The sequence below is a fragment of the Molothrus ater genome, chromosome Z (assembly GCF_012460135.2).
Source record: "Molothrus ater isolate BHLD 08-10-18 breed brown headed cowbird chromosome Z, BPBGC_Mater_1.1, whole genome shotgun sequence".
Taxonomy (NCBI): domain Eukaryota; kingdom Metazoa; phylum Chordata; class Aves; order Passeriformes; family Icteridae; genus Molothrus; species Molothrus ater.
This window is the reverse complement of record NC_050511.2, coordinates 495,290-508,159: the sequence shown is the minus strand read 5'-3', so window position 1 is coordinate 508,159 and position 12,870 is coordinate 495,290. Positions and strand designations below refer to the sequence as shown.

General features: G+C 48.1%; 1 protein-coding gene across 5 annotated transcripts in view; it reads right to left on the bottom strand.

Annotated features, from left to right (window-relative positions):
- Window positions 1–5,580, bottom strand: part of ZNF532 (zinc finger protein 532) — a 31,984-nt gene extending 26,404 nt beyond the window's left edge. Inside the window, exons 1-2 of one of the 5 annotated variants that reach the window (XM_036402490.1) lie at window positions 5,479–5,580; window positions 3,882–3,991 (exon numbers count right to left, since the gene is read on the bottom strand). The gene's annotated coding sequence lies outside the window, so the exon portion shown is untranslated. Of the gene's footprint in view, window positions 1–3,881; window positions 3,992–4,426; window positions 4,630–4,788; window positions 4,887–5,478 lie in introns of those variants that run through there. The other 4 variants (XM_036402489.2, XM_036402493.2, XM_036402491.1 and 1 more) reach the window with 4 other exon arrangements.
- Between the last annotated feature and the right edge of the window lie 7,290 nt (window positions 5,581–12,870).

Genomic DNA, 12,870 nt, shown 5'->3' with positions numbered 1-12,870 from the left:
AGGATGGAGACGTTTTCTTTTGCATGTTCTTCCAAAACCACCAGCATTCTTTCCAGTTTTGTGAAATGAGAACACTGAGAAACTTCTTTTCAGGGTCTGCCACATGGCAGCGTCTTGGTTCTGTTATAGCCACATACAGGAATTAGTCTGTTACTTCTACTGATTCCCAGGCAGACACACTATTCCAGAGCAAAATTCCAGTAATCTGGAATAATTACTCCACCTCCAAACAAGAGTAACGATGCCTAAGTAACATCAAGCTCATTCTGGAAGAAAATGCCTACACAGGGAGCAATACCAGCCTAACCAGCATAAAACCATACATTTTGGGGTTTTGGTTTCTGTATTGTTGTGACAAGAAATTTCATCAGGTAGAGAAAACATAAGGGATTCAATCAGAATTACAGTAACATGTATCCTAACATTAGACAAATTTCATCTTAATACACAGATGATGAGCAGTTCATTGGTTATTAGTAATTATGACTGACTGACACTTCCAGTCATTTGCTCTGAAAGCCAAGCGTTGTACAGACAGACAAAGCAATATGCTAATCTAACCACAAAACCTTCTTCAGGAAATGGGAACCACATCTCCAATCACAGCCTGGCCTGCTTTGACATACTCAGCAGGCAAGTGGGATGTGCAAGAGGCCCCTTCAACCACAGTCAGGAATGGCTCTCATGCCTATATGGATAATGAACGGGTTCCTTTTCACTATCAAAGGCCCATGACCTGCTACTGGTGCAAAACCCAGACAAACACCCAGTTCCACAAATCACAGAAATTCCTTTTGTCATATGCAAAGTAATTCTTACCCTAGGAATTTTCGATTTCTTAGGATAACAGTCTTATTTAGCATCTATTTAGCATCGACAGCATCAGTAAGGTCATGCCAGTCCTAATGTAAACATCTTTGTGAAGTATCGGGTGTTTTACAGTTAAAATTTATCCCAAGAACCTACTTTTTCTATATTATACACCATATCCACCTGCCTTCAAAAAAGGGGAAAATCCAATTTGCTTCCATGCTCAAGACTCAATGAGTAAAAGATTTGATCCACCATTCTAACAGCCAAAATAGTGTTACTTGTAGTTTATGACTCCTTAGGAGCCTGATCCTGTAGTCCAACACATCAATTTTTGAACTGGGTATTTCAGGTTCTCTTTGGGTATGAGAAAACAAGATGGGAAAGAGGAGGGGAATCTTCTGGAATCTGAACCACTGCTAGCATAATTTGAAGAGAACCACACACAGCTGGTTCAAAGTTCAGGACAATCAGCCTTTGGCTGGCAAAAAGAACAGGGATGTTTCAACACATGAGCAAGGAATCTCCTTATACACAACATGGGGCTGAACAGGCCATCCCCAGCTACAGCTGATCACATGAAAACCACGTGTATTTATCAAGAGATTCAGGCCAGGGTTTGGGTCTACCTACTTCCCAAATCCCTCCTAAAACACGGATGAATTCCTGAAAAGCAGGGAAATCTACATACCACTCTTTTTCTAGTCTACTTAGAAATTAATTAAAATCATGGCTTAATTTTGTACTTCTATATGAAAAATAGGCTGGAGCAGTACCACGTGAATAATTCAGATGCACAACAACAATGAAGAGAATGTTGAGATTCTCAAACGAATGCAGACTGGAATTACATTCTAAATGGCACAAGCTTCCCACCTCTTTCCTTAAAGGTACTTTTTCTGAAGTGGATGACAATTGTGGCCAAAGCACAGCATGAGCAGTTGTAGCCTCTCAGGGAGCTCTCCCAGACAGGCAGGGCCCAGCAGAGCAACAAGCAGACCCGAGAACATTAGGGTCAACTTTGGGTTTTTCTGAACATATATTCCTGGTACTCTGCTGCATATTTGTATTTTAACACATAGGCATATGGCTAGAGAAACAACAGTTAGTCAATTCATTCCAAAGGGACTTGGAATGTGATAAATTCTTACCCTCATTCTGAAGATCAAATAATTGAGACCAATGCAAAATGAGAGGCTGGGTGCTGATACAGAAGAGCAGCCCTCCAGCATTAGCATTTGCTGCTGGAAAGCTGGCCTGTGTGCACAATCCAAATCTCCTGATGAAGAGCCTTTACAGATATTACTAGACTGAAAAAAGATAACTCACCAAGAATACTGCAGACTCCATCTATTCAGTTTTCTCATCTTACAGCCACCAAAAATCCCTGCAAATTCAAAATCTCCTTTGCTAAAAACAAAAATTCATAATATAGATAGCATTCAAATACCCAAACAAAACAGATTCAAGGAATTCTGTCACAATCCAAGAACTTAAAATTTTAAAGCTGCCTACTATTCTGGCAGAAGGAAAAAAAAATCATAAAAGACGCTCTAGTGAAATATATGAATTTTAGCTGACACTTGGAAAAGAACATGCATCCTCATCAGGAAGAAATCCTATTCCTAGCATGCAACAAGAACTCTGTTTGCAGCATCATTCTGCCACAGACGTCTCGAGTCAAATATAGACCCTCTGCATCCTATGCTGAAGAACAGGAGCAGAAATCAGCACAGTGATCTGTCAGGCACTTTGCTCTGCCACGAGCTATTCACTGCTCTATCAAACCTGAAAAACAGCTTATCACAGCTGCAGTAAAGCTCACAAACCCAGAATTTCAGGCCAGATGGTAGTATGCTATTTTCACTTTTCCACGATTAATAGCTCAGTGCCTTACGTAATCTACTGCAGTCAGAAACAAAAAGGTTCCCTTGTATTGTCACCCTGCCTCAGCAGCCAGCACACAACTTACCCAGTATCCACAACCTCTCAAGGCCTTTAGGGCTGTCTGTTCTGCTGAGCACAGAGGAAAGGACCCTCATTTCACACCACAACAGAGTATTTCCAATGTTCTGCTTCTATATTATCTTGATTGTAGGTTACCAAACCAGCTAACACAGCCAGGACTGGGAAGATTTTAAAAAAATCACACTGGTTAGGATTCTAGAGTTGCTGATTTCCTGTTATAGGAAGTAACAGTTCCAGCAAAAGAATCCTCCAGGCAAAATGTTTAGTGATCCACTGTGCAAGCTCTAACAGCCTTTGTTCTTCCCTTTGCTAGATTCATTACTGCTTCCTTCTCTCTGCCCCTCTCCCTCTCTCTGACTCCTTCAGATTTCACTGTAAGATAAAAACGTCAGCTCAAATCTAAGTACACATGTTGTATTTTCTAGTTCAGAAAGAAAAACTAAAAATTCTATCCATTATCCATTGCTTTAAGTTGAAAGCAGTCACCCCTCTGCAGTTGCTGCACTGCCCATCCAATTTCCTATGCACAATATTATAATTCACACCACTGGAGCTCCATCCAGCCCCCAAAATACATCTTTCCACTTGGCTGCTGCAAAATCCTCCCCAGGTTACAAAAGTTTAAGAAAAGCCATCCATACTATTTCTTTTGCACAGGTTTTTTCTCTGTAGGCGATATTAAGTACGTGTTTAATACTGAAGACCTTATTTAAAAACCAAGTATTGGGTCACTGAGATGTGGTCAAACAACGTGTAAATAATCAGACAGCAAATCCTGCATGTATGAGTCTCTTAATACAGCACAGAACAGCTCCCTGCCACAACTGCTCAGCAATTCATGATTGTCATTCAGAGGCCTATTCGTATCACTACACTGTGAAAAAAAAAGTTTATCTGGATATATTTCAATGAAAATACTGTATTTAACCAAGATATCAGTAAGTCTTTACAAAAAATAGCTTTAATCCTTTTAAAACTGGAGAACCTTAATAGCATTTCTTCATTAACACTTAAACAATTGTTTCCTTCCTAATGTGCCAAGTGTGCAATCAGGATGTAACTCCAATCTATTGTTCTATTCAGCCCAAAACACCACGTCTCACCTTGTGAACCTTGACCTTTGAGGGATTTTTTTAGCCAGTGCTCAGTTACTGCCACAGCCGCATTACCTCTGCAAACACCAAAGGGTTAAAGGCAGCCCCAATCAATAGGCCTACAAGAAAAAAAAAAAAAGGAAAATGAGTATGCCTTACAGCATCTTTTCAATGCTTTTATGCACAATTCTACAACAATATTGTTTCCTTCTGGCCTTAGAGAAAGGCACAGAACCCCCCCCCCATTAATGTTTCCTAAGGAAGCAAACCACAAGACAGCACCCTGTAAATAAAACAGCATGCAAAGCATCCTCAGTCACAAGCATATCTACAATTACAAATAATTCAATCCATTTTATTTAGTTTAGTTTTAAAATAGACTGTATAACCAGTGTCCCACCCTTGCAAAGCAAAAATATTTTAGTAAGGGTCATAAATCTCAGCTCTTGCCCATTCCTTAAGCATAAAAAGGCACAAAAAGCCAAAGTAATCTCAGTTACTGCAAATATGTACATTTACATACAGAACCCTTTATGACTACGTTAGCCACATACCAGTGCTGTGTGTCTAAAGTGTGCATTCACATACTGTTTTGGGATGGTATCTTTCTGCAAGCTCCTCTGCTTTTGGCTGCCATGAAGGGAGGAAGCTATCCCAGTGTAGTAGCTCAGTGACTGCATTGTGTTCAGGAGCTGATCTGCCTCAAACCAGTTCCAGCCGGTTCTGGTCACCCTACATAAAAAGCTATGGCAACCCTCGCTGAGTTGCCAACAAGACCCTGAAAATCGCAGGGGCTGGTTTTTGTGTGGCGTGGGGCCGGCACAGCCCTGTGCCCCGGCTCCCCTCCTGCCCGGCCCACGCGGCCCCTGCTCCCCAGAGCCCCCCACACGCTCCCTTGCTCGCCTCCCCCACTTACCTCCCACAACCTGGCTGAGAGCTGTGTGTGCGTGCCTGGCTGTAGCTAACAAAGAGACCGCAATAAAAATCCTCACAGGATCTCTCTTGCAGCACCAGGCAGGCTCGGCCACAGCCCTGGGAGACAGGCTGCTAACCCGGGCTGCTGCCCCTCTGCTCCCCCAGATGAGGGGTGGCTGCTCGCACGCGTCACATCTGCCCCCTCATGCCCACGGCCATGGGGTGCCCCATCAAGGGCTTCTCCCATCTGCCCTCCCCACTCCTCGTTCCATCTGGGGCCGCCCAAGTGGCATTTTCTGTGCTCTGAGCAGCATTACTATAGAGTACCCACAAATGCGCCTCCCTCCCCTCAAGAAAGCCATTTCCGCAGTAGCAAGATGCCTACAAAATAGTTCCTTTGCCCCCTCCTCGCAGCACCGACTTGGCTGCTACACTGATTTTTTTTTTTTCTTTCTTTTGCTATTCGACTATGCTGGAGGCCTTGAGAAACGGCGAGCTGCAGCCCCACGGCTGGGTAGCCCCCCCGGCTTGCACCCGCCGGCTGGGGAGGCCCGGTCAGGCTCTGCGCAGCTCCCACCCCGCAGAGACCGTGCGGACCGACCGCCTGCCCGGCCCTGCGCTTCGCAGGCGATGCCTGCCCAGGGTCTCAGCCCCTTGCGGTGCCCACGCCGCTCCGGGGGTCCGCACCCACCTGTGCCCGTGGCCGCTCTGCTCCTGCCCGCTCCCCTTCACCTCGGCCACGCAAGGGCCTTCCTCCTGCATGGCTGACAGGCACCCAGACCGAGACAGCAGCCACCCCGCTCCTCTTGGCTACTCACCCTTGCTCTGGGAACACCAGTAACCACCTCCGCCTACGCGCTGAAACCCCCTCCTCTCGGAGGCTGCGGGAGATGCTGCTGTGCAGGGCTCCCTCCGGCTGGGTGGGCGACCCCGACAAAGCCCCTCTGCCCCTGGCTGCACCTGCAATTGAACAGAGGTCTCGGGCACAACCCTGCACCCCTCCCTGCGGAGACACCTTCTTCGCATCCCTCATCCCCACCCCGTTCTGGGGAGAACCACCATGTTCTTCCGCTGCCTCGGCCCGTCTTCCCTGCACAGGCTGCTGCGGCCGCAACCGCGGCCGGCCCTCCCTCGGCCCCTCGGTCCGGGGGGCCGCTCCCTCCTCCGGGCTGCCGCGGCCCCGGGCACCTCCCCGCGGGTCTGCGCGCTCCCGGCCCGAATTGGCCCTGTCCGAGCGGGCCTTGCGAACCCTGGGGACGGCCGGGGAGGAGAGGCCGTGGCCCCTTCGGCGGCGGGGAGAACGATCCGCCCCCGCCCGGCCGGCCCGGAGCCGCCGATCCGGGCAGTCCCTGCACGGGTGCCCGCGGGCCTCCGGCCGCCGCCGGACCGGGAGGAAGCGACCCCATAGCATGCAACCTCCGGTCCCCATGCGACACACCTGCTGCGGCCGGAGCCGGCGGGCTCGGGCAGGGCTACGGCCCGCGGTGCGGCCCGGCCCCGCGTCGGAGGAACATAATGGCAGGAGGCTGCGGGGCTGGGCGGTGGGGGTGGGGGTGCTCGGCGGCACAGATGGGGAGACGCTCCCGTGTGATTCCGTGTGGAACGGCTCCCTGGAGAGTGCCGGGGGCGGGGAGGCTGCGGGGCCGCCGAGCGCCGCGGGGCCGGGGCCGGGGCCGGGGCCGGGTCGCGGCCTCCCGCAGCCCGCACAGCTCGGGGGGGTTTCCGAGCGCTGCCGGCGGGCAGAGCCGCGCCGGCCGCCGGGGCCGACCTCCTCCGCGCCGCAGCCGGCGCCGCCCGGGTGCCGTGGGAGACGCTCCCCGGGGCCCGTCGGGCTCTCCCCGTGCCCGAGCGCCTCAGGCCTCGAAGGGCAGCCGGGGGAAGAGCCCGCGGCCGCCGCTCCGGTTGCAGGCCAACAAAGGACGGGAGGAGCCACACGCTGCCAGCTCTGGCGGTTCAGCCCCTCCGCCGGCGCTGCGGCCGCTGTGCCCGGGCCCGGCCGAGGTCACCCCCCCAGGTCCCGGGGCGCGGCCGGGAACCGTGTCCCGGAGCGATGCTGCCTTTCCTTCCACACCCCTTACCCGGGCACTCTGGGGCCCGCCTGCGCAGCGCCTGCGGCCCGTGCGCTGCCTCTGACCGGCCGCCTTTGTTGGCTGCGCAGCGTCCCGGCGGCATCGCCATTGCTAGGAACGGCAGGACGAGATCCCGCCCTCTCCGGTACCACCGTGCAGCACCATTTTCAGAATGTAAAGTTTTGCACGCGAATCGCTTTATCGAAGCATACTAATGGCTTTAAATACATAACACCCGTCTCAAGTTTACGCTATGGGCATACAGTACACGAAATATTCTAGATAAAATAATGTGTAATAGTGCATTAACGTCTGGTGTCTTAGCGTCTCTTACGAGCCTGTTAGGAAGGCAGCAGAGTCCCATAGGCGTTCTGCACAAGCACAGCTCCTTCTGGGAAGCTGCCCCAGTAGCTGTGCCCGCAAGTATCGGTAGGGCAGGAAATTACCCATCGTGCCATACCCTGGCTGCTCCAATCCTGCCTCCACATAAAAATTCTAACTTATTCCAATTAACCAAAACAGTAGCAGAACACAGGTTCTACTGATTTGAATTTTAATATAATAAATCGATTTTAGGATTGTATGAAAGTGGATTTGTGCACCAATTTTAATGTTCAAGAAGGGCCATACAATTCAGCTTGCACAAGCCTTTGGCTCATCCTCCAAGTGACTTGTAGAATTAGGCCATGATAATTACAACACCCTATTTCTTCCCAATTCACCAGTAAACTGATTTGATTAAAGAAGTGAAAACTACACTCTCTTTACTTCCAGTGAATTTCTGTGGTCGGCTTGCATAATAGCATAAAAGAAGATGGCAGCTGCTACTACTACTCTGGTATTAATATCTGAAATGTTAATCAATTTCACAGTTCATACATGGCACAAAGGTCCTTGCGTGTGCTGCCTTTCACACTTATTTTCCTTCCAGCCAGGAAGGAAATCTACTTGTTTTCCTTCCAGCCAGGTATCCTTGATAACTCCATAGGAGAAAAAGTCTGTCACCCTAAGTATTTGACTTAAAACACCTAAAATGAAGAGAATTTAAAGTATATCTTACAAGTCAGGCTGAAAACGCTTGTCCAGTGGTTTTTTAATTCAAGCGCACAAAAAAAGAGGTTCAGCACCATGAGTGTCCCTGCAGTCACTTCTGCATTGGGAGTTTTTGGCATGTTGATCTTATGTCTTGGCTCTGAAGTCTTAGACCAGAGGTCCTGTTCACTCTCCTGTAGACACTCTGCTACATAATCCTTAGAAACCGTGGTGGAGGAAATTCTCCTTGTTTAAGTTATCCTGTGTTATCCCTTGGCTTTGCAGCAGCCAGGTTCAAAGTGCCCAGCCCTGCTGTCCTGGCACGGATAATGTCCATCCCAACCAATGAAACCATCACCACTGGATCCTTGCAGCTGGACTCCAGCTCTGAGGTGGGATCTCCCAGAGTCCCATAACTTGGACTTCTTTCTCTGGGAACCGTGAGCCCCTCCTTTTCTTTTCCTGGAGAAACGCCTCCAGTGCGGCCTGCTGCTCCTTCTGAGCAGTCAGCAAGGAGTGCTGCCAACCCACAACACTCATCCTACAGTGAATGCTGAACTTGAGTGCAATAATAACTTCTTAATTATTTAACTTCTAAGGATTTTAAGGCTCTTGAACTTCAGAACTCTGAACAGTGGTGTATTCATTTCGTGCCTTCTGTACAGGGATCAATTTTAACTGCATCAAACACAGCTTCTGCACTTTAACGGTGTGCTGGGACCAGAGAGGATTTTGCAGGTGGATTGACACAATAAAAACTGAAGTTAATTTACATTTGATTTTTTTATGTCAGAATAAATACTGCCTGTTTTGTCCTTCCTACTTTTGGGGAACAATAAGAGAACATTTCCTTTCTAGCTAGCAAAACATGCTTAACTTTAAGCAAGGAGGGTAAAATACAGATTCCATATTTCCAATCCTAAATTTGTTTTCAGAGTAATAGCTTTACAACTTCTGGCAAATGCTTAATAGCGTTTGTTAATTCCATTGCTTTTTTCACCATAAAATTTCTTGTAACTTGTGATCAACAAGAGCAGAGCAGAAGTTTATATTTCTTGTTTTAGAATACTTTTATTTTTCTTTTTATCATTGTTTAGAATGCAGTGGTACTTTCCTTTAACCACATATATTTAAACATTCAATATTTGAAGACCAGCTTACAATTAAATTTCCCCTTTTCAAATGTTCCTATCACTAATCTCTAGGTATTTTCTTGGGGGAAAAAAATAATTTTCCTTTCCTGGTCATTAAAATATATCTTCTATTACATTTTGGACTAAAACCCCCAGGATTGCTTTTTAAAATTACAAGTTTTTTTTTTTTTTTAAAAAGCCATCTCATAGGAGATAAGGACTTTGGTAGGGAGAAATGTACAAACACTGTCCAGAACTGAGAAACATCTCTGCAACAGGCAGTTTCCCCCAGATCTAAAGAATATGTTCATGGAAGATGGCAACTCATGCTATCCATCTGTAAGGAGAGAATCTTTCACTACAGCGTGAACATTTGCAATGCCCAAGGAGCATGAAGAGTGAGAAACCCTAATGACTCTCAAGATGTTAAATACTGTAAAGGCCCAAATACTGCAATGTCTTGAACAACAACAGACTCCCATTTTTAATCATCTGTAAAAGAGATGCTGATATTTAGATATAATACAAAGCCAAGAGGATTCGTCAGGGCCTAATTCTACCTTTTTTCCTGGCTGTTAACCAGAGCAAACGAAACATTATCCAAAGAAATCAGAGTTGGTTAGTGAGGATCACGGATCATTAAAACAGTTCTGTTTGTGAGGAGTTGCAGTCAATAGCTCAGTTTTTCCATGTGTATGAGGTATGACGTATGAGGTGACACTGTGCTGTGAGCTCCCAGCTCCTCTGAACAGGCAAGAGCAGAACAACACCCCTCAGACACTCACCTACATATGAACTATAGTATGAAGTGTATTCCCAGTGGGAAATAAAGGGCTTTGCTCCAAATCTGCACATAGATGAGCCTCAGTGTTGCACATGAGCAGGCCTGGTACACAGGCCATATGCCCACAGCACTTGCTGCCTCATCCCCAAGCTGCCAAGTGGTGACACTGGTGTTCAAGGCAGACAGCTGAAGGCACTGTCACAGGGTTACATCTGTTGGCAAAAGCATACCTTCAGCCCAAGCATTTCTAGATATGAAAAATGAAATAGAAAAGCCTGTATAATTTGATGATTGTCAAAAGCTGGGAAGGCATTTCTTCTGCACAGGACTACCGTTTTTGGAGAAATTGACTACTCCCAGAGTAGCAGCAGCAGAAAATTGACTGCTCCCCAGAGGCAGGGCAGCCACAGCTCCACTGGGCAATCTGCCAGCGTCTCACTCCCCTGACAGGGAAGAATTTCTTCCTTATTTCCAATCTAGTCCTGCCCTCTGTCAATTTAAAACTTAAAAAATTTAAATCCCTTGCCCTGTCACTACAGGCTCTGGTGAAAAACTATGTACCCTAATACTTTATGTCCGTATACTCCATGTATACAGCACGTAGCACCCTGAGGCTCCCTGAGCACTCAGTGCTGAGTGCATCACACCAGCACTTTGGCCAGAGCAGCACCTCAGGATGTGCAGGCAGGAGCTGCTGAGGGACAGCACACACCTGATCACAGCCATCTTTCCAGCAGCACAAAGAGCACAGCCTCAGGCCAGACCTCCCAAACTCAGTCCCCAACCTGCTTACACAACACAACACAACCACAGGCATATTGCAGAATGCAAGGCTGATGGATTTTTGGATTTTCCATGACACTGTTCTCTTTTCCACTTACGAACATGTTCCGAGTGCTGGGCCAGAACCCCTCAGTCAGTTCCTCATCAGGAATTAGCCACCTGCGTGATTAACATCAGTACCACAGAGCTCAGCAGCCTGGCGCATTGAAGAATGCCTGTTTTGTTCCCATATGTGCCATATGTACAGGGCTTTTTCCTTCTTCCTTCTTATATTTATTCAAGTATACGAGGATTATTCCTGAATTATTCATCATACAATATCTGATTAGACTGTGGCAGTGCCAGTTCCCACTGCTTAATGAATGAGCCATTAGGCTTTTGCAGATGGTGCCATCAACAGCTCCTGTGCTGTGTGTTCCGTGCATTTACCCAGCAAACGGAGAGCGCTGAACCTGAACACGGTGTGGGAGATGAGTAATGCCCATGCAGTGATCCCACAAACCACACCAAGAGAGCAAGTGTTGCTGTAAAACTTACATTTGGTCCTAGATGTTATCTAATACAATTTTCTCAGAAAATCTTAGTATAGCTGAGTATATATCCCACCAAACTACCCAATACATCGCTTCAAGCAGGGAAGCAGAGGACAGAAACTGCCAGCAGTTTACCTATGTTGTCCTGCAAGGTGTGACAACTGCTGCCATGACTTATGGGCATGAGCAGGGCCAGACATCATCTGTGTGCTCCACGCACTTCTTTCTTGGAAGAGGAGACCGAGAAGTGAGAGAAGACACTGTATTCCAGAACCCAAGTGGGTTCTGTGTCTGGGAGAACAGACACAACAGGCACAGCTGCACCTTTGCTTTGAGGGGGCCTTAGGAAGTGGGAGACAGTGCATATAGCTGCTTGAGAAATCCATCCCAAATCACACAGCTTGGCAGCCTTCCTGCTGGTTCCTCGGGGCTGCCACCTGCACAGCTGGGGAGAGGCGCTGGGATGGTGCTGTGTGACACAAGAGGTGCTGCCCCTCTGCAGGACGGGCACACAGCTGCTTGGGACCAGCAGCAGCTGTGCTTGCAATTCTGCCTTTCCAGAGCCTTCTCTGGAAGCACATAATAAAAGAAGGAGGAACCCAAGAGTGATTTTTCTGCCACTTTTCCTCTGTTTACTTCAGGAAATGCTGTCCTCACAGATGAGGGTGGCAGCAGCAGCTCAGCCTGGCTGTGGTTCCTGATTCCAAGCTGCCTGTGATGATCTTCCTACAATGAAAGCAAAGTTAAAATCAAGGCGCCTTGCTGGTTTGTGGCCAGCACGGCCAGGGAGTCTTTCAAGCACTCATATTTTCCATGCTGGTCCTTGGCATCTCCTGCTGGAAAAAGGACATCTGATTCATCCCCACCTACCGAAGATGAGTCAGGATTATACAAATTCTATTTCGTTTGTGTAACAACACTACTTCCCATGTTGCAAGCTTTCCTGTCTGCTGCCATAAAAGTCTTGGGTACAGAGGAGGGGAGAGCCACCAGAGCAGCATCCAGCCCCAAGGGTTTCACTGCTCAGCAGCAGCCCCTGCTTAGTTCCATCAGCCAGATTAGCCATTAGGCCCTGATGGCTTTCCCCTCTGCAGTACAGGTGGGCAGGCTCTTGACTTGTTTCATGTGAACAAACAGCTGCAGCAGCTACAGCTCCAGCCTGCAGCCCCTGCCTGGAAGGGTCCCCCAGTGACAGAGCACGGCTCCCTGTGGGACACGAGCTGTGGGGGCACACAGGGGTTCCCCCAGCTGCTGTGCTTGAGCCTGGGCTTCCCACACAGTGCAGGGGCCACCAGCAGCCAACAGCAAGGCACCTGCTGCTGTCCCTAGTGACACTGCTGGGCCTGCCTGCACGTGCCTGGCCAAATTACAGGCTCACGTTGTCTGGGAGGGGTCATCCTCCCTTCCAGCCCCAGGGATCTTTTCTCCTTGTCCTTTCACCTCTGAAACCTCTGCTTCAGAAGTTAGGCTCCCACACAGCCACCATGCGAGAACTGGCTTGGCTTCAGATCAGTCAAAAATCTCCATCTTGCACTGCATGGGTGCAAATAATAATGCAGGCTGAAAAAGTAACTGCTGAGCATCATCTCTCTACTAATGAGATTTTTTTTTTTTTATTACTTCTTAGAGCTGTCCAAAAATGTCCATCTTACATAACTAAACCCACTCTAGTTTGTGATACATCAGAATTCTAATAATACCTTTTGTACCTTATATATACACCACAGTTTGAACATCCTAGAGCTGGCA